Source organism: Tachypleus tridentatus, chromosome 4 (assembly GCF_004210375.1).
Source record: "Tachypleus tridentatus isolate NWPU-2018 chromosome 4, ASM421037v1, whole genome shotgun sequence".
Lineage (NCBI taxonomy): Eukaryota > Metazoa > Arthropoda > Merostomata > Xiphosura > Limulidae > Tachypleus > Tachypleus tridentatus.
The window spans coordinates 67,681,335-67,703,368 of record NC_134828.1 but is presented as its reverse complement, the minus strand read 5'-3'; the positions used below and the strand labels follow the sequence as shown (position 1 = coordinate 67,703,368).

Genomic DNA, 22,034 nt, shown 5'->3' with positions numbered 1-22,034 from the left:
TTTCTCACATATGAAAGTGAACAAAAACAACACTCGAAATCAGCTGACTGATGATCATCTGGAAGCAGTCTTATGTCTTTCAACGTCAAACATTAAGCCGGACATTTTTAAGGTCGTAGATGACATGCAGCACCATCCATCGCACTGACTTTGTGACAGTTGACGTATCATAACATTTCTTAGAATATTGTGTAAACTCTTTGATGTAATCGTTATTTGTGTGTTCTTAAATATGATATCCATCTTGTGTGAAACAACTGTGGGACGGTTTTAATCTTCACTTTTTTGTGGCCCCCAACGGTTACGAGAAGTCTGTTTGTGGCCCCTGACTCAAAAAGTTTGTGCTCCACTGTTCTAGCTCTACACTTATTACCGTAACTCTCCAAAAGTCGGGGAAAACCTTCCACTTATACACTCTTCTATTGGATACTTATAGTACGCAAACAAGTGGTTAGGCAATGTGCACTTAAAATTCAAACCAAATATACCGAGTTAAAAGTAGCACAGCTGTAAATCAAATGCATGATAACGCATGAAACATAAAAAATTGAAATCGCATAAATGTTTTGTTTTTGTTTTATTTCGTGCAAAGCTACACGACGACTGTCTGCGCTACCCGTCCCTATTTTAATAACGTAACACAAGTGTGAAGTCAGCTAGTCATCATTGCCCACTGTTAACTCTCGGGCTACTCTTTTATCAACGAATAGTGGGACTGAACTACGTTATAACGCCCATACCGCTGAAAGGGCGAGCATGTTTGGTATGACGGGGATTCGAACCCGCAACCCTAAGATTACGAGTCGAGTGCCTTAACCACCTGGCCGTGCCGAGCCGTTTAAGAATAAATGGTCAAGTTTTCAATCAAATTACTTCCATTGGGTTCTAAAAATAAATAGCCAACGTTTCCATTTGAACATTGTTTTTATGTTTCATTTACTGCTACTTTAACATTATTGTATGTCTACCTAAATATTATCAAGTTTTTTTTTTTATCGGCAAAAAGAAGTGATTTCCAATTAACCTAATTTTCTTATTGTTTCATTTTGAAATAATATTTCGGATAAGTCTTTACATATGAGAAAACTGGTGTGCTTAGTGTTAAAAATCTTTGTTAATTGAAGATTCTGAAGAAAAGTACAATATTAAAGCTTGGTTGACTTAATACGAAGCAGAATATATTCCTACTCCTTATGAGAGTCGTGTGTAACCCCTAGCTATAGATAAATTAAAATATTTATGTAGGGAAAGGCAGCAGTCATAAACTAAATACACCATAAACCTCGAAGTTCTAAGAATTCAGATAAATAATAAAAATAGACGAATACAAAAGTTATAACAAGAACGTATGATTACAAATTACGTCATACCGTGAAGAAGATTTGTGTTGGTAGAGTTTTGTACATAATGAAATATTAAAATGTCAAAATACTTTAGTGTCTAGCATACCAAAAAACGAAAACAAGTTACTATACCTCGTATATTTATATATAGACTGCAAGTGCCTAAAGCGTGCTAATAAAAAATTAATCGGAAAAGTAAACAGTAGTAAATAAATTATTTTTCCACTATTTTCCGAACCTTTCCAATAAAAAGGAATGTTTCACAATTTAAAGTACAGTGAAGGTCCACTCTTACAAAAAACAAAATATATTTGAATATTATTTTGCAAACACTCCGAGTTTTTAAAAAATCACGTTTAACCAATATTGAAAATAATTACCCAAGTTTTCAGTTCTGAATTGAGAAGAAAAATGATTCTTCAGTAAGGAAACACATTATACTTATAATTCATAGTTTCTTTAGTTTTTATTATTAAAAAGGATATTTAACATTCTATTTATGAAAACAATTATAACCGTAAAAGTAGATTTACTGAGTATTAATGAATAACGTTCGGATTATAATATCGATCATCCGTTAGTGGTAGAGAAGTTCTAATTAAAAGTTTTAATCCCTTTGTGTATTAGTTTAAAAGTAAATAAATCAAAGACTCAAAAATAACAAGGTCAGGTGATAATCCTCAGAAGACTTAAAACATATACACGTATTTTGTTTTCCACGCAAAGCTTTTATATTTGTGTATATACAATTGAAAGTGTCATAAACAGTATTAAACTCGTAGTAGCTGTATTTAAATTTTAATTTATACACTGTGCAATGTGATAAAATATTTTATTATCACAAATCTTGTCTGTTCATGTCTCATTTAATTGAAGCTTTTTTTAAACTGTGTGATGTTTAAGCCTTCAATTTTTGTCTTCATGTCATACACAAAGTGCCTTCTGGCTATTTGACTTACTTTCACAGTGTTGTTTAAAAGAAAGCCCTGATCCACTTCATAGTATGTTATTTGCGATCTAAACGGCACCTCATGGGTTAATTAAGCGACAAGGTTAGAGGCCCAAATACCCAGGCATAGCCATCTCTACTTAGAATTGTTGACAAAGCAGCCGTCATCGGCACTCGCTGGCTGCACTGTTCGTCTTAAACAATATCAGGATTGTCTGTTGCTTTTATAACGCGCCCATAACTCAAGATGTTTAGTATATTTAGTGGAACATTGAAGGCTCTAATCCTGAATCATCCATTGCAACGCTAACCATTAGGCCACGCTTAGACTAAAGTTACTTCACATCTACTTCTTTAAGCCATAAACTGAATGTGTTTTCTTTTCTTCTTTGAAAGCTCTAAACGTGTTCGTACTTCTAAAAAGCAACTTTTTGGTCGGTTGTTTTTTCTTGTTAAACGCAAAGCTATTCAATGGGAAATCAACTCTGTGTCAACCGAGTAGAATCGAACCCCGGGTTTAGCACTATTAGCCTTCAAGCTTACCTCTGACGCAGTGGGGGACAAAAACAGGACTATCTGCACCATGTAATCCTCGGAGATAGGGTCACGGTTTCTATGGTTATAATCCTTTTAAGCTTACAACTGAGCCATCAGAAGACTTGACTCTTGTATAATTTAATCTTTCTAATATATCAGTTAATAACAGTCAGTTAATGAAGAATGAAGAATTGCTATCATCATTTCAAAGTTTTTAAAATTTTGTTAGTTTTAAATTACCAAACCAACTAACCACGACTCATGTTTAGACTTATTAATATAGCTCTACAACTTTATAGGTTTAGTAAATGAATATTAAAGATTTGTTAAAATTATGGTTCTTTCATCTTTACATCTATATATAACTAAGTGAAAGATATCAAATAAACTCGCAATCTTAGATTGAATTTTAAATTATATTTTGCAAGAAACATTTTTTTCGAGTTTATATTCACGAAAAGTCTTGATACAAGAGTGTTCATAAAATAGTTTTAGTTTTAATTATGTATATATTTATTTCAATAAAATCACTATATACATTAATCAGGAAGTACTGAGAAGTTTACTTCGATAGACAACTTATTGTTTTCGGCTTACAGCGTCCCCAGTGACCGACCCACCGGCAAGTCTCAGCTTATAGAATGTCTCGTTTTATGACTCACTTGCAGTCAAGACAGAGCGTGGCCTAGCGGTTTGACTGTATATCTGAAATTCCTTGACTACTGTCCAATTACCGTAAAAGTAAAATAAAACAAACCGCACTCTGCACTTTCATGTGTTATAAGAGTGGCGGTCAAATTCACTATTCGGTCTGATAAGATTCACTCAAGAGCTAGCTGTGTAATGTTTCAATCTACCTCCCCTCATCACTTCAGTATTTTACTCGTCTAACACAAAAACTGTTGAACAGCCGTACACAAAATTCGACAAACAAACAAACACATGTGATCAAATATGTTACATCCATCGTTTTTTTATTTCATCCCTCGCTGGGACAACTGTAAGTCTACGGATATACAACACTAAAATCAGGAGTTCGATTCCCTTCGCTGGACACATCAAATAGCCTGATGTGGTTCTGCCATAAAAAAAAAAAACACACTCCATCTTTTTCTTTATTGTTATTTTTATTGAGAAGAAAAGTATACGAGTTTCTTCCTGTGATATTTTTTGATGAATTTGTTTTATCTAATTATTTTTCCCGCTTACTTGCAGCAGTAAATGTTATTTTGAGTATAGAAGATTTAAATATCGTAAATCGATACACAATTTTGATTTCCCAACTCATGTAGCGAGAATTTTCTTGCATCTATTTTTGAACAAAATTATTGTTTCGCACAAACTAAAATAACCAAAGTTTTAGAATCTGTTTACGTCTTTATCACTTTAAAACAACACTTTTAGATATTTTTAGATGGCATGGCTTATTGGTTAGAGCAATCGACTCACAATCTATGGGTCGCGAGCTCAAATACCATCATTTCACATGCTAACCGTTTCAGCTGTGAGTGTTAAAATGTGATGGTTGGTTTTCAAGTAGCTCAAGTGTAGGTATCGTTGACAAACTGCCCTCCGTCTAGTCTATCACTTCTAAATTAAAAACGAATTGCGCATATAGTTCTCGAATTGTTTTACACGAAATTCCATGAAAACAAACAAACAAACAAGTTTTAAGTTTATCTACAACTAACATTATCAAATTATCCAGTAGATGTCGTTGTAGCTCTCATCGCTATAATATTTATCTTCAACTCTTCAGTCTTTCTAAATTTACACAGTGTATTACATTCTAGTAGTCTGTGATTCACACCTCTTATGGCCAGGTGGTTAAGACATTCAACTCCTAATCCGAGGATCGCGGGTTCGAATCTCCGTCGCACCAAACATGCTCGCCCTTTCAGCCGTGGAGTGTTATTATGTGACGGTCAATCTCACTATTCGTTGGTAAAAGAGTAGCCCAAGAGTTGGCGGTAGGTGGTGAGGACTAACTACCATCCATGTAGTCTTACACTGGTAAATTAGGAACCGCTAGCGCAGATAGCTCTCATGTAGCTTTGCCCGAAATTAAAAAAAAAAAAAACCTTTATGCGCATTCAATCTTTTATATTTCATGCGTTATTACGCATTTAATTTACAATAGTGTTACTTCTAAATCGGTAAATGTGGTTTGGAGTTCTAATTTAAGTATACATTATCTAACCACCTGTTTGCATACTATAAGTATCCCACAGGATACTTTGTAAGTGGGAGGTTTTCCCCGACTTTCAAAGAGCTATGGTAACAAGTGTAGATCTGGAAAATTCATTGTAATTAAAAATCAAACAATAAATTCCTTTAAATTTTAAATGAAATCCATTTTAGATTTCATTAAAAACTCCCAGAAGTATAATTGCTCTCCTTTCCAAATCAGGTAATTTCTCTGTGTTTAATTATTGTGTATTATTGTTATTATGAAGTTAATGAATCGCAGAAAGAAAACTTTAGAACAATTTTTACTAACTCATAATAAATAATTCTGTTCCTCGTCCACTATCTTCCCTTTCTGTAAATAAAATAAATACCTTCTAAGTTCTAAGAATTGGTTGAAAAATCCAAAAGTTTAACTATTGCTCAAAAATATTTCTAATACAAAGAAAATCATTCTTTACATTCAGAGATATGAATATAAATTTACTTCTGCTTATTTTTTCATACTTGTAGTTACGGACATAGCGTTGTGTTACGTATTTGGAGGTCGTAGATTCACTCCAAAAGAGACGGTGAAATTCCTCTACTTGACGAGACAAAAGTAACACAAGGGTCGACGTTGCATCCAGTCTAACTACTTCCCTTTTTTTTTTTTTTTGAAAATAGGGAAGAGTAGCGCAGAGGGCCTTTGTGTATCTTAGCGCGAAAATCATAGAAAAACAAACGAAACTTATAGAAAATTATATAGAACTGAAAACTTTCTTCTCTTCAAGCCAATAGTCTCTTAAGAAATGTCATAGTACAGCGGTAAGTCTGCGGATTTACAACGCTAAAATAAGGGGGTCGATTCCCCTCAATGAATTAAGCAGATAGCAATTTCGCGCAAAGCTACACAAGGGCTATCTGCGCTAGCCGTCCCTAATTTAGCAGTTTAAGACTAGAGGGAAGGCAGCTAGTCATCATCACCCACCGCCAATTCTTGGGCTACTCTTTTACCGACGAATGGTGGGATTCACCGTCACATTATAACGCCCCCACGGCTAAAAAGATGAGCATGTTTGGTGCGATGGGGATACGAACCCGCGACCCTCAGATTACGAGTCGCACGCCTTAACCCACCTGGTCATGCCGGCCCAGAAATCGCATAGACATCAGTATTGTCTTACAGGTTCAGACGCATTGCATTGAACAAATAGTTTTCAAATCATTATTGAAATGTTCTGCTAGCTCACGTTTTGTGGTCTTTCTTGCTCAAACGAACTTATCCAATCACATTAAATTTTAACGTTTTATTGAAGTCTGTTTAAAGAAATAATTTTCTAGGTTATCAAAAAATTTCAAAACCTGGAATAGACAAAGTAATAAACTGAACAGAATTTCCAGATAGGTAACTTAAAAGAATCTGATTTTGTTATCAATGTGTTTCATTAATTGTAAAATTATATGTTCTTGTGTCCTTCATATTTTTAATACCCAATATTACTAAAGTTATTTTGTTTGTTTGTTATTGTTGAATTTCGCGCAAAGCTACACGAAGACCTTCTACGCCAACCGTTCATAATATGAAATCATAGACTAGAGGAAAGGAAGATAGCATTATCCGCCACTAGAACTTGTTTTACTCCTTTTACCAACGAATAGTGGGATTGACCGTCACGTTAAAATACCTCAATGGTTGAAAGAACGAGTATATTCAGAGAAGGGTATTCGAACCTGGGTTCCACAGATTGTATATCGAATGGACTAGCCACAAGCCATGTCAGGCCCTAATTATGTTGAGAAACAAATAATTCCACTACCAGACATCCTTTCTAATAATATGTAAATGCTTTACAGCTATAGCTATGCACAATATGATCCACAATTGACATTAGATTATTTCGTTTCACCTTTTTTTATAGGGATTGGTTTTGTTTTTTTATTATTATTTTACTTGAAAATGTTGTTTGCAGTCCATGTATATATAAAATTCATTTTTTTCTGTCTTTAACAATAATAATACAAGGAGAATTTAGCCAAACTTCTGAAGAAATAAGTTTTGTTCGTAATCAAGTTCAAAGTTTGAATTTCGTGTGTCTGAAGTTGAGGTATCTTAGAGTAAATTGTGACATAGACAGATAGCTAGGAGTGATGTGACATAGTCAATTGGGACCATCCTGAAATAAGGATCTCTTGCTGCCATACGATTTCTGGAAGAACATAAATCTTCATGGAACTCGGGAATGAACGAACAAACGGCGTCCTTAAATTCCGAAAACAAAATTCTTTAGTTATATAGATTGTTTATCAGGAGACTAGGAAATAAATGAGTAACATTACTTTCGGTAGAAAACAAAACAAAAACATTGCTCCAAATCAAAATGTTTCCAAAAGTGAAAGAATATCTTTATTTTTTTAAACAAGGGGGTTTGTGTTTTGTTTGTTTGTTTTCACTTATTGGTAATTAGTGCTACAGTGTTGTGTTTGTTGCGTATGTGTATGTTGTTACCTCAAAACTTGAATGTTTTTCTCAGACTGCAAATATTTTAAATACACTTTTACTAAAAGATATTAAAACCACTTTTAAGGAGTTATTTAGCAGATGCTTAAACGTTTTACCCTGATCTTTAAAGGAACGGCCCCCAGTGAGATAGTGGTAAGTTTAAGGACTTAACAATGCTCATATTCGGAATTCGATTCTCGCAATGAACACAGCGGGTAACCGAATGCGGCTTTGCTCTGAAAGAAAGAAACAAACTTTAATGAACGAGTAGTCATTTTTCTATTGAAATTAAAATATGAAACAGAATTTCACGAATTAATATAATAATAAGAATTTGAACATTTTTCTACTTTATATATGTATGTGTGTGTGTATGTAAAACTTTATCCACAAACTAGAAAATTTAAACTCTGAGAAATGGCTACAGTTAATAATTTTGTACAACATAATTTTATGTATTCGTATAGAAGCATTTCTGGCATATTTTAGTGTTAACAAGCTCGGACTGTGAATCCATAAATTTACGGTTCTCTACCCACTGCCACAAAAATACGATCCACATTTTGTGGGTCATGGGTGAATTATGACAGTAATGGTCAAATCCTACTATTTTATCGGACAGTAGAAGCTGCAAACTTGGCGGTTAACCAGCTGCTTTCCCTCTATGCTATCAGTTCAAAATTAGATACAACCAGTGCTGATAGCCTTTTATTTAGTTTTGAGCAAAAATTGTGAAACAAGCAAATATTTATAGGTATATAAAGTCCAATAGTTTATTCAGTTTTGAATTATATGTTCGCTTTTCATTGAAATAAAATATTCGTAAGCAATTTTTCTCGACATTCTTTAACTGTGTGCAATTTTAATGGACTTTTGAGTCAAACTAAATATTCTTCAACTGTATTTAATTGGTTATTTAATGTTAATCACAGAATTACATAATGACCTTTGCTTATGACGTGTATCATAAACCCTCAGACTTATCCCTGAGCCTCCGGGAGAAGTTTTTTTTAATTATGCATGCTTTTTAAATAATCATTATTGTTACTAAATTGGAAAAAAAGATTAGTTATCTTTCAACGACCCTCAATTCTAAATAATATTTGTATAGTTTTCAAAATATTTAACATGTGTAACATGTTTTTAATCTTAACCATTACTCATCTGTGTAAAATCATTAATTTTCTAACTTACTTATTTCTGCTAAACATTTAAATAATTTTCACTTTTACTCAGTTTTATATAAACAAGCTGAGTGAGATACCTTTGTCCTAATTGTGAAGTTTTAAAAAAATGTAGAGCCGTGTGGATACTTAGATATATAATGCCAAAATCATACCTTTCACACAATTGATTTATAAACTAACTTATTTTCAACGTATCCACCGCCGTCTCACCAAAAGTTTTGTGTAAGCTCCAAGAACTCACTATGTATACATTTAAAACATTCATACACTATGCTATGATCAGGGAAATTTTGTAAGTAGAGGTAGCATAAGTAGTGATAGTTTGGAGGCCTTCTGCTAGCCGCTGTTAACACCCAGTTCGTAATTTTCTTCCACACTGTCTTACGCTGTTAATTGCTTGATGGTCATTGGACGCAGAATTTTCTTGTAAGATGAAGTTTTAAGGTCACGTGCCAAAGTAGGACGTGGTTATAAGTCAAGAAACGGCTCCTCGAATTAGCGATATGGTGGTTGGTGTAATTTCAATAAGATATGTGTTTATTTTTTATTGCAATGGTGGAAGGCTTTTTTACCCCACTGCATTCCTCATAAAGAAGGCAAACGCATTCTCTGAGATATATAAGTCGTTTGTGTTTTCTCCCTACACTGCGCGTATGTTATAGAAAACTTAACGTTGTGTTTCGTAATAGCAAAACCAACCACATCGAATCAAATGAGTTCCTGATTTCAGCGTTGTAATTCCGAAGACTTAGCGCTGTCCCACCAGGAGACAGAAAATTTAATAAAGTTGTTTATTTTGCCCTGCTGTAAGAACCTGTCACTCTATATGAATGTATTTAATGGTAACTTATGCTAAAGATAATAATTGCCCAGTAACATCAATAATGTGGGTGGAGGAGTTGTGAGTCCCATTAACAAGCCCCTTGTTCAAAATTATCATTCCAACAAAGTTTGGTTGTGATTGGCCCAGCGATCAAGGAGTAGTTAGATAAGGGACAAACAGACAGACACACACAAACGTTTATGTTTGATATATATAAATGTTTAAATAATTGTCGACTTTATCTAATAGTGCCAATTGTTTAGATAATCTCCAATTTACTCTGTACCATAAATTATTATTTTTTAAATCTTCGAGTTTACTCAATAATGTAAAGTATTTATCTAACCTTCAAACTTAATCGTGTCAATTATTTAATTAAAATCCAACTATACTCAGTAGTATAAATTATTTTTAAAATAATCAAGTTGACTCAGTAGCAGGCCCGGCATGGCCAAGCGTGTTAAGGTGTTCGACTCGTGATCCAAGGGTCGCGGGTTCGAATCCCAGTCGTGCTGAACAGGCTTGCCCTTTCAGCCGTGGGGGCGTTATAATGTGACGGTTAATCCCACTATTAGTTGGTAAAAGAGTTGACAGTGGGTGGTGATGACTAGCTGCCTTCCCTCTAGTCTTACACTGCTAAATTAGGGACGGCTAGCGCAGATAGCTTTCGAGTAGCTTTACGCGAAATTGAAAAAACAAACAAACATACTAAGATCAAATTTAACACAAATATAACAAAATATGTGTGGGCCATTAACACAACCTCTTGTCGCCATAGCGACAAATAAATAATATTGAAAATAAAAAATCATATTAATATTTTGTTGTTTTTTGTTTTTTAATTTTGGACTAGAGAAATCTAAATTTGTTAATCGTGAACATTTTAAGCATAACAAAATGTGGCCCGATTTTTACAAAAACGATTCAGTAATGTAAAAAGAAGAAATAACCTTTTGTGAAAAATTTGTAGGTGATAAAGAAAAATGGATATCATTTTCATATTCAGCTTACAAGACCTACTCTAGAACATGTAAAAGTTTAAAGACAATAAAACCATTGCAGGTCTATGTTACTTCATTAGCTTAAGTACTCAAAATTTATCGCTTAATGTCCACTTTCTGACATGGACAATTTCATCTTCACCAAGAAACATCTGCCTCTCCTTAGCGAAACAGGTTACAGGATGCTACAAAAATGTACTTAGCAGGGTGAAAGTTTTACAACATGTATTTTTCTCTACGAATGAAAACACTTCCTTTAAATTTCCTGGGTAACATTCGCATCCCAGCTACTCAGTAACACAGCTTCAGCTGGTATTAGACACGGAAACACTCAAACAGCATTGCTCTTTAAAGAACCCATTTTATACATTTGACTAATCTTCAACATGGAGACATTAACATGTAATGATAATTGTCATCAACTATCAGGAGCAGGTAAAGGTGCTAACATCGCCCTAACTCACGCAACATTAGTAATATAATATTTAGAAAAGGTATTTTAGATATTTTGTATTTATGACAAAGCTATTAAGGTTATTTCTCGCTGTTTTCTGTTTTGAATTACCGACCAAAGTGAAGAGAGAGAATCAGCACCATTCTGCTACTTTTATCTATGCCAATGGAATGATTTTCACTCTTATAATGTACTCACAGCTTAAAATTTAGTGCGAGGACTGTTTTGTGTTGTCGCAGGAATTCGAAACGTTTCGCCAACTTTGGAATCAACCAAAGCTCAACCATAGAACCAACACGCGCATAATTTGAAAATAATTTTTTAGTAGTCTGTCAAATAACTTTAGATTATGGTAATTATTTTAAAATATCATGGACGAGAGAGTTGAATGATTGCTTTTAATTCTGAAATAATAATTATGAAGTACAAGTGTAAGAAAGTTTTCAATACCATAGAATAAACTATACAACTTACGTTGGCTCGTCTTGGCCAGGTTGGTTTAGGCGAGCGACCCCGTCGCATCAAACATGCTTGCTTTTTCAGCTGTGAGGGCGTATTAATGTTACGGTCAATCCCACTATTCGTTGGTAAAAGAGTAGCCCAAGAGTTGGCCGTGGGTGGTGATGACTAGCTGCCTTCCATCTAGTCTTACACTGCTAAATTAGGGACGGCTAGCGCAGATAGCCCTCGAGTAGCTTTGCGTGAAATTCAAAAACATTCATCATTTTAATACATTATGGGACCTAAATCCAGCACTAAAAGTACTACTACTTGTAAAGACATCCACTAATGTAAAAGATGTAAATGGTATGTTTAAATTTTAATAACACTTCTATTCAACTTCAAACTCTAATATTTAATTGCACCATACATGATATTTCAAAATTTTTGAAACACAGACTAAAACTGCAACAGATACCAAAAACCTCTGTTACAAAATAATGCAATTATTGCTTAATCAGAGAAAGAAGAGACTTGATGATATTGCTACTGAACAAGGTTGCCACAAATTGTTTGTTTTGTTTTTTCAAATTAATCTAATTTATTTATTTATTATTGTAAGACCTTATCACAATATGGTCTTCGTGGCTTTTCGAAGAAGAAAATCTCTAGTGGTTTTTCAACAGTAATTACATCTTCCCCACTTTACTTTGTGTGTCACAAGATTTTTAGTGAGTTACATTCAACATTAAATCAAATTACTCTTTTGTTTCTTTAAGTTATACTAATTAGCATAGCATAAATCGTAGTTAATAAGCTATATAATAATAGTATTCAAAGTTCTTAATTTTATAAGGCGAAATAAAATATAGATCTTGAATTATCCCTAGTAGGAGAAATGTGATTTTTTTTTTCTCTAGGCATCCCTTCTTCTCTAACTTAATTACTTCTTGGAGTGGAGGTTAAATGAAATTTAACGTAAGTTACTTAGTATAATATCTTTATCTCTAATAAAGCATAACTTTTATAGCCTTAAATTTTGTTTAGTTACAGAGCCATCACACAGAAAATCAGAGCCCTCTTGCCACACCCACTTGTCACATACTCTCTTTCATAATCTGTGAATAGTTCTCTCTTATGTTTAATACTATGTTATTTTTAACCAATAGGAAGCCAAGATTTTCATCCATCAAATGACATATTATATTACGTTGTTTTCTGTGAAGAAAAATGTCAACTTTTCTTTCATTACAAGCTTCGTTCCAACAGGAAACACATCAGGAGTAACATGAATGAATTTGTAACTATTCTTGTTGCACAGTTAGAAAGAAAGACAGCACAATTGTGCAAGTCATAGGACGTTGTCTGCTCTTTGCATGCTATTATTCGGTGTTTGTCAGTGCATTATTTAATCAGATAAAACTAATTTAGTGCACTACTACCATTAGTATAAAAAAGTAGGATTAAATGTCATCAATGGTCGATAACTAGGTAAGTAAGTAAGGTAAGTACTTTATTTCTTGTCTTTGATATATATTCTTTATTTATTACTAGAAATGTAACTAAAATGTAAAAATAAGAAACCCTTTAGGTTAGTTATGGTTAAATTAGGTAAACTAAATAATATGATAAATATTTTCCACGAGGCATGCACGCAAGCAGCTTGGAGTAGCTCATAGGGAATGTAATTCGACTTTATAACTTGAGCTGCACGTTTCCCAAAGTGATTTAGAACTTATATAACAATGGCGCGAATAATACTAGTAGTTAGACACAGTTCAAAGAACAATAAAGTCATAAATTTTAGGTATAAATGGATGTGTACCACTACCAGTTTAAAGCTACTTAGGGTAAACAAATGTAGTTTCATGTTACAATCAGAAGTCATTATAGAAAGGAAGAGAATAATTTAGATTTATATCAATTTTTTCTTCTTTTTGGTGGTTAAGAACTGTCAAATTGACCGATCTTGTATACAGGTAGCGTAGAGAAAAAGAAATAAAATATAAAGTTTTTCCCAAAAAAATGTTTGAAATGTATTTACTTCCACTTAGAAGGTTTTGAAAGTTACGTAGATGACACTTTTAAGATGAATAAAAGTGTTTTTAATCTTAACTTGAAAACAGTTTTGCACTCAGTCCGGTCTAAAGACTTGATATATTCATGGACATGTTTTCAGTCAAAATGCTTCTATTATAAAACCGATTCTGTAGTGTTCACTAAAAGTTTGCCAGTTTCGTGAAGATACACATACTGTATTAAAAGTTATATTATTAAAATTATATACTAGTAAAAATGGTTGCGTGGCCGGTCTTTGGGACCAAGACTATATTGACAAGGGTTTATAACTGGCTCAATGCTAAATGTGCAGTGAATGCATACTGGACGTACACACTCTAGTTTAGTTGACTAGGTAGCGGACGCCGATAAGGCGCATTCCGAACGCCACGAATAGACTACTACAAAGTGTATGCGTATGCCGTATGAGCTATAACAAAGTGTTAAAATGTTGTATGTGCCATTTGGCGGGAATTTCCGAAAAATGAATATCAGCTTTGGCTTCAATATAAGGAGGAAGACGTCGACGAAACATGACCCTCCCGGGTATACAAACACTAATAACCATAAGAGAGAGAGAGCTTTAGTATATCAAACGTAAACATTACAACACTTTCACTGTGTTGTTGAAGGTTTCAAAGACAACATACAAGAGAAAGGAACGATTTGCATGTTATGTTAAGCAAAGAGAAAAGTGATTCAAAGCTGGGGTTGTTTTGTTTCGCAAATTGCATTGTGAACCCGTATGTTTTGTCCCCTGTATATGGAGAACTATACTTAAAACCACGAGAAGTTCAAGTGAGATACCCGCGTTCGTTAAATCCCTATATCAGGTAGCGTTAACTAAAATATTTGACTCAATAAAAAAATTCAAAAATTTAAAGGTAGTTTTCAAAGTTTATCATTTTTGTTAGTGTAATAATAACAAAAGAGGATTATATTATGACAACTATTTTCCTAAAACGTCAAAGTATCTTTGAATAACAGTAAATTATAAAGGGCTTTAACAAGCTTACATTTCCCGCCTTTTTCAAGGAAATAGAGTATTTATCCGTGATGACGAGAAAACCCACTTGTAGAGAAAAATATATATGTAAAAACGAGACCCTATCCCATCAATAGACATTCCCAGCAACCAATTAGCAACCCTCATTGAATTCAAAACGATGAAGACAAACTTCATGTTCAACAACCACAACTATATACAAACAAATGGCCTAAGCATGGACAACCCAGTATTACCAGTTTTAGCCAATATTTTTATGGCACAAGTTGAACACAAGCAATTAACACAGCATTACATCCACCACTATACTGGTACAGATATGCAGACGACACGATTGCGGGATTCACAACTATAGAACACACACTTAATTTTTTCAGTCGCATTAACTCTATACATCCCAACATTAACTTCACATGTGAACAGGAAGAAAGCAATCAAATACCATTTCTTAACCTCAAAATTACAAGAACCGACACACAATTTAAAACAGGAATCCACCGAAAACTCACCCGTACTGGACTCTACATTTCTTGAGACTCAGCGCATGAAACAAAACAAAAACTCAACATACTAAGAAACCAAATATACACAGGCATAAAACTATGCTCACCAGATAAAATTAACGATGAATTAGACAAAATAAAACAATACTCCATCAACATCAATAAGTTTCCTCCGCAAACCGTAGAAAACATTATACGCACATACCTAGACAAAAAGCAAAATCAACTAACAAAAATAAATATACCTCACGATTTAGAAAATCACGAAACCATATATGGCTGCATACCATATATTTCCGACATCTGAGAAAACTAACCAACATTTGACAAAAACTAACAACAAAATATGACATTCCAGTTAATACCAAATTTATTCAAAAAACAGGCACAAAACTAAGGTCTATACTATGTTAAAACTACACTGACAAACACCACATCAACATTATTTATAAAATACAATGTGATAACTGCCACGACTTCTATATTGGAGAAACAAGTAGAAAAATGGAAACCAGATTCAAAGAACACAAAAAGTCACCTTCACACGTTTTCGAACACTGCAAATAAACCCAACATAACCACAGAAAACACTTAAATACTAAATAAAGAAACAAACATAAACAAACGCAAAATTAAAGAACCCTTACTTATACAACAACTCAACCCAAAATAAACCAATACAAAGGTATATATTTATACCTATATTAATAAATATATCTAACATCTTAGCAAACCCTCTACATTTCTACACTTAATTACACAACCGCCTTCAAACATGTGGTCAGCTGTCGGTCAGTAACTTCTTTTTTTCCTTGTGAACCTGACGATGACCGAATAAGGTCGAAACGTTGTTCGCTTCTCTACATAGTGCTTTCTCTATTCATACCAGCCGTTTTTACATATATAAGTAGAGTATTTGTTTGTTCTTTGTTAAACACCAAGCTACGCAATGTACTATCTGTGCTTTGCCCACCATGTGTAAAGAAACCCGATTTCTATCGTTATAAGACATCAAATTTTTGACTGGACTACTATGAGAAATAAGTACAGTGAGTGATTTGTTTAATTATGTACTGCCCCACACCGATAGGTTAGCTGCATGTTTACGGACTTACAACGCTAAAATTCGAGGTTTGATTACTCGTGATGAGAATAGTACGTATAGCTAATTACATAGGCTTACACTAAGAAAATGTAAGCATACGGAATTACAACGCTAAAATCAGGGGTTTGATTATCCTCGGTGGGCTCAGCTAAAAACCCGATGTGTCTTTGCTATAAAAAACACACACACATAATAAGAAAATATCAATTATGTACTATAGATGTAGCTAATAATCGTAAAATGTTTAGCCTGTTATAAACATATTTAATTATGTACTAGAAGTATAAGTGATTATAAGTACATTTGATGTAGACTGATTTGGTTTGAATTTCGCGCAAATCTACTCGAGGACTATGTCGCTAATTTAACAGTGTAAGACTAGAGGGAAAGCAGTTTGTCATCACCACCCACCGCAAACTCTTGGGCTACTCTTTTACTAACAAATAATGGGATTGACCGTCCCATTATAACGCCCCCACGGCTAAAAGGGCGAACATGTTTGGTGCGAACCCGCAACCCTTGGATTATGAGTCGAGTCTCTTGACCACCTGGCCATGCCGGGCCTCACTTTTGAAGTATATTTTAAATTTTCACTTAGAAAATGGCGAAATTTCATTATGTAGTTATTTAATTATTTTATGTAATTAATTTATAACTTTATAAATTTAATCAAATATTATACAATTTTGTGTGATTTTATATATATTTTTTAATATCTCTTTACAAAGATAGTTATGTTTCACAATGTTTTAACTTTTATGTTTATACATATTAAAATTATATTATATTTTCGTATTTCTAATTTTATTTTTAAATATTTCCAAGTTGATGAGCAGTTAACATGTGAAACAGATTCTCAACCAAAGTTCTGATCCGTCACAGCTCGGCATTGCCAGGTAGTTAAGGCACTCGACTCGTAATCTAAGGGTCTCAGGTTCGAAGCCCCGCCACCCCAAACATGCTCACCCTTTCAGCCATGAGAGCATTATAATGTTACGGCCAATCCCACTATTCATTGGTAAAAGAGTAGCCCAAGAGTTGGCGGTTGGTGGTGATGACTAACTGCCTTCCCTCTAGTCTTACACTGCAAAATTAGGTACGGCTAGCGCAGATACCCCTCGTGTAGCTTTGCGTAAAATTCAAAAACAAACCAAGCCGACCCGTCACAACAACTTTGCCAGGCTGTGCGATTTGTCGAAAACAAACAACAAAGAAACAGCAGAATACTGACACGTAAGTCGTAACGGTTTTCCCCCGTACTTGCATGTTATTGGTCCCCTACAGTAGAGGAGGCAACGAGTCAGTTCCTGGTATTGAAACGCTACTCTTCAGAGTATGTAATTTTAAACAGTTTACATATCTATGTATGTGAGTGTTTGTTATATGAGAGAAATAAGGGTTAAGGTATATGATATATTCCAAGAGTTATATACGGCACAAAGCAATTAAGGGATAATTATAATTTTTATTTCAAATTTACAAATTTTTACAAATTGCCGTTATTTAATAGTACTTGTTTTGTTCAGTGTTATTAAATAATTGTTCCACATAAAAAATCCTTGGCTTTGGCTTAGCTACAAAATTTAATAAGCAGTACCTAATTAAAAATAGTACAAAATCAGTCATCTAAAACCCCTCTTACCATAAACAAGTATAATACTTTACAAATGATAAAATCAGCAAGGCCTACTTTCTCTCTCTCTCTCTTAAAGCGTGGAATTCTATAGAATTGCCTGTTATTATTATTACATTAACTTAGTAGTAACAGAATTATTGTAATCTGTTGTCATGTGGCTCATACTGTTTTAAATGTCTCTTTCGATAATTAAAATTTAATCAAGCAAAAAGAACGGAAGAATAAGAAACGCATATCGAGGTTCACTTTCAAAATACAATAAATAAAACAATAAAAATTGAATATAACATGTGAAAATGAGAGGTACGCGAACATATGCAGCAAGATAAGTTGAGCTTACTGACATTACAACAGGAACCGTGGCAATCTAGCCAGGTAATATTTTACACAACCTGAATTCTTGACAAATCTAATTGCAAAAGTTACTTAGAAATGAGACTGTGCGTTGAGCACCGAGATATTCCCTGGAGTATTCACTGGATGAATGTTTTATTTGAACACCGTATCACGCAAGCTATATATATATATATATAGACACATACACATAACTGGGTGGTCATGAAAACTACCATTATCTCAGACTAATTATTGGAAACATTCTTAAATAACAGGTTCGCACCGAGAAACTAGTTACTTTAATCTACAATAAAACCACAGGGCAAGACTAACTTGCATATATGTTAGTAGAGATTGAGTAGATTGTGTAATTCAGATTGCTGAATGACGTAAACAATTATTTAAATTTTAAATGAAGTTAAGACTTCTTTAGATGTCCTTGCAAAGTCTGCGAGCAATTATTTAAATTAAAATGAACTTAAGCCTTCTTCAGTTATCCTTAGAAAGACGGAAGCCTGAACAATCACTTGGAAAGACGATGGATATCCTTTACTTTGGTTGAGAATTATGGCCATTGTTTTGAGTGCTTCAGGTTGCTTAAACTAATTCACAAAAGGAACGAGATTTGTGTCCTCATGAAGCTACGTAGTCAAGCTAAATTTTTTGGAATGTGCTATTTATAAGACGCTTGAAATAGCAGAGAAGCTTAGTATGGGTTAAATTATATTTATTTTCTTAGAGTCCTTAAGTTAATAATATTGTTCCTCCTATAACATTAAAAGTATATATTTCTCTTTGTTCGATTCCTGCGGCGAAAAGGGTACTAGCGAGAATAACATCATTAAAGAAACTGCAACTTCAGGTTTATCATCCTAATTAAATACCATAAAGCAATAATGTTGATATACATCACAGTTGTGTTCACTGCACCATAATAAAGTGCTACTATAATAGCGCTTCTCCAAAATAACGAGTGTAAAACATAAGAAAAATAAAGTATATTTGTAGAAAGCATTGCAAGATAGAATACAAAAATAAAAATTAAACAATGTTTTACGCTAACATTTGGGCCAAGCATGACTAAGTGATTAGAGTGGCAATCTGCAAATCCAAGAGTCTCCTGTTTGGGTTCCGTTGTCTCAAACAAACGCCTTCCACTGTTTTGTGGCGTGATTGGCTATCAAATTCTATTATTCGATTAGAACAGCCCAAAATTAAAATAACAAACTTATGTTAATATAATTATTAGGTATCACACCTGTTGATTCATGCTATCCTAACTGCTGTTATCGTGTATCCTTCCTTATGATGATAGGTGTTTGATAAGAACATGTCTAACTTACTGATACTGCATATTCTTAGAGTTGAGGCTGATAATCCTAAGTGACAGCGTTGAGTATTCTATCTGAAGACTTCAGATATCCTACTTGATAATGCTGTACAGCAGAAGTTTTATAAACTTCGGTAAAACGTTACTGTTCTTACTATCTTATTTTACTTTACTTCTTTGTAAACTGCTAAATTAATTGTTTTGTAGAACAGGAGTGGTTCATTAAGGGTAATCAAAGGTAAAACTGAAGGATACATATTCACATTTTTATCTAGATTACAGTATTACACTCCCCAAGTAGGTCAGTGATAAGTTTGCAGTCTTACAACGTTTAATCCAGACTTTGATTCCTGCGGCGGACAGAGTGTAGATAGCGAATTTTATATCTTTGCGCTAGAAAACTAAACAACAAATTTGAATTATAGATTATTAACAATACAAATATGTTTCTAATAGTTCTTTGTTTTCTAAATATAACACGCATGTCTAGCAATGTATTTTGTTGAATCATAAAACATATATACTATTTATAATAAAAGTTTTCACGTTTAAACATAACAATAATTATAATTGTATATAAACAGTGTTATGCCAAATTTTTCTCAGTGATTAACTAGCATGTATATGTTGTAGTTTTATCGTGTTGGGATATAGTTAAAACTCGACTATACATAAATAGCGGTAAGGTATGGGTTTCTGTAAACTATTATACATTTTCTAAATATTATTGTGTACATCGGCACTTCCATATATTTAAGACTCCAAACCCAAAGCAATTCATTCTGACACATTAATTTGTTTGGGGTTTAATGCACTTGCACACGATAAATATTCGAAGATGATCGCTTTGTTCTTTACTAAATCTACAGTTTTCATTTGCACTGTTATTATTACTATCTTTATTGGAATTAATATTTCACATAGAAAATGTGTATATACAGCTTTCAACGATTTTACTTTCAATCAACAGAAATGATCCCAGGTTATTTAGTACTCCCCTACTCCCCCCTCCAATAAAACAACTTTACTCTAAGCATTAATTAGTTCTTTTTACATTTCTTGGCTACTTATATTTTGTATTTTTTTAAATTAATCATTTCAGCAACTATAAAAAATCACGACTGCTGTTAAAACCTTCAAACGTATTTTTATATAGCAAAGTGTTTAAAGTCTTCTACTTTAATGCAATGATTTTATATTTTTCTCAACGTTTTATTTTTACTAAATATTAAAATCAGTTCAGTGAAGGCCATTTTTTAAACATATTAATTAGTACTCCTGATCTCCTGACACATCTCAAACGTTTCTGTAAAAAAAAAAAACCAAAATAGAAAATTCGATAAAAAGCTTAGAAATGCCTCATTAATTAAAGGTTTAGAAGCAATCTTCACATTGTTCTGTTATTAGTTCGTTTAAAATTGATTTGGCATTTTATATTCCTAAACATTTTAATGGGTAGTCACATGTAATTTCATAAAATGGTATGTCATTAGCTAAGTGTTGTTATTTTTCAATAGCTTTAAAATATAACAAATTTCGCTTAGTTATCAATCAAAAATCAATTTTCTGGTACTATTTGACATTTTTCGTTTATTTCACAAATGTCACACGTTTATTTATTTTGCCGAATCAAAATTAATGTGTACTTTTTTTCTTTAATAATATTATTTTATTAATATATATACTCTGTAAATCACCACATACATATAAATATTGTTGTAACTGAAAGTACACCAATCATGAAACATGTATCCTTTTTTAATACCCCCCCCAGTGGCACAACGCCAGAAACTGAGTTTCACTACACGTGATGAACAGAGCACAGATAGCCTATTGTGTATCTTTGTGCTTAACTTCACACAATAACATCATACTTTCTCAATGAATGTAGAAAAGGTTTATTAAGCTAAAGTATTTAACATGCAATCCTTTCTTGTTAACGTAAAGAAAGACGTATCATCCTCAGAATTTTATAAATTGCTTCGAATTAATCTAAGTTTCGTTTTTCTAAATTCTGAGACTTCTGTTAGTTGAATCCTCTTAGTGGCCGTTTTGTCCACAACTGTCTTCTAATCAAGACATGTATTTAAATAAGGATGATAAAAAGTTCAGAAGATCTGGACTACATCCCTCAAAGAAACTCTCCACCGTTTCTGTTAATAAAGCGAAAAATAAACAAATGAATAAAAATATAGTACAAGATGAGAACTTGAGGCAGTGAAATAAAAAGAAAGACTACGTCCTTTTAAAAGCTATACGTGTATGTCAGATTTGGAAACATGAAGTTAATGTGATAAGTGTATAGAGGTACTTGAGACCCGGGGAAAACTGTCAAGTCTTGAACAGTTTACGCCAAAACCATCTGTCGAGCCATAAGGAAGAAAGTTGACTGGGTGTGGATCACAACATTAGTCAGTAATTGTGGCTCTCTTAACTTTAGAAATATCAAGGGTTGCAAAGGTATCAACTTTTTTTTAACTAAAACATTGGCTTTAAAAGAAAACAGTTATTAAGATATTAAACACTGTTATATCATAAAATCTTCAAATAGTTCTTTAACACGAAGTATCTGACCATTATACATTTCTTATAATTCCAAAGACTTGACTGAACACGATCTCATTAAAATATTTTCATAAATAAAGTTTTTCCTAAA

General features: G+C 33.3%; 1 long non-coding RNA gene across 1 annotated transcript in view; it reads right to left on the bottom strand.

Moving 5' to 3' along the window:
* LOC143249365 (uncharacterized) overlaps positions 1–22,034 on the bottom strand; it is a 131,740-nt gene that overhangs the window by 29,030 nt on the left and 80,676 nt on the right. The window lies entirely within an intron of this gene.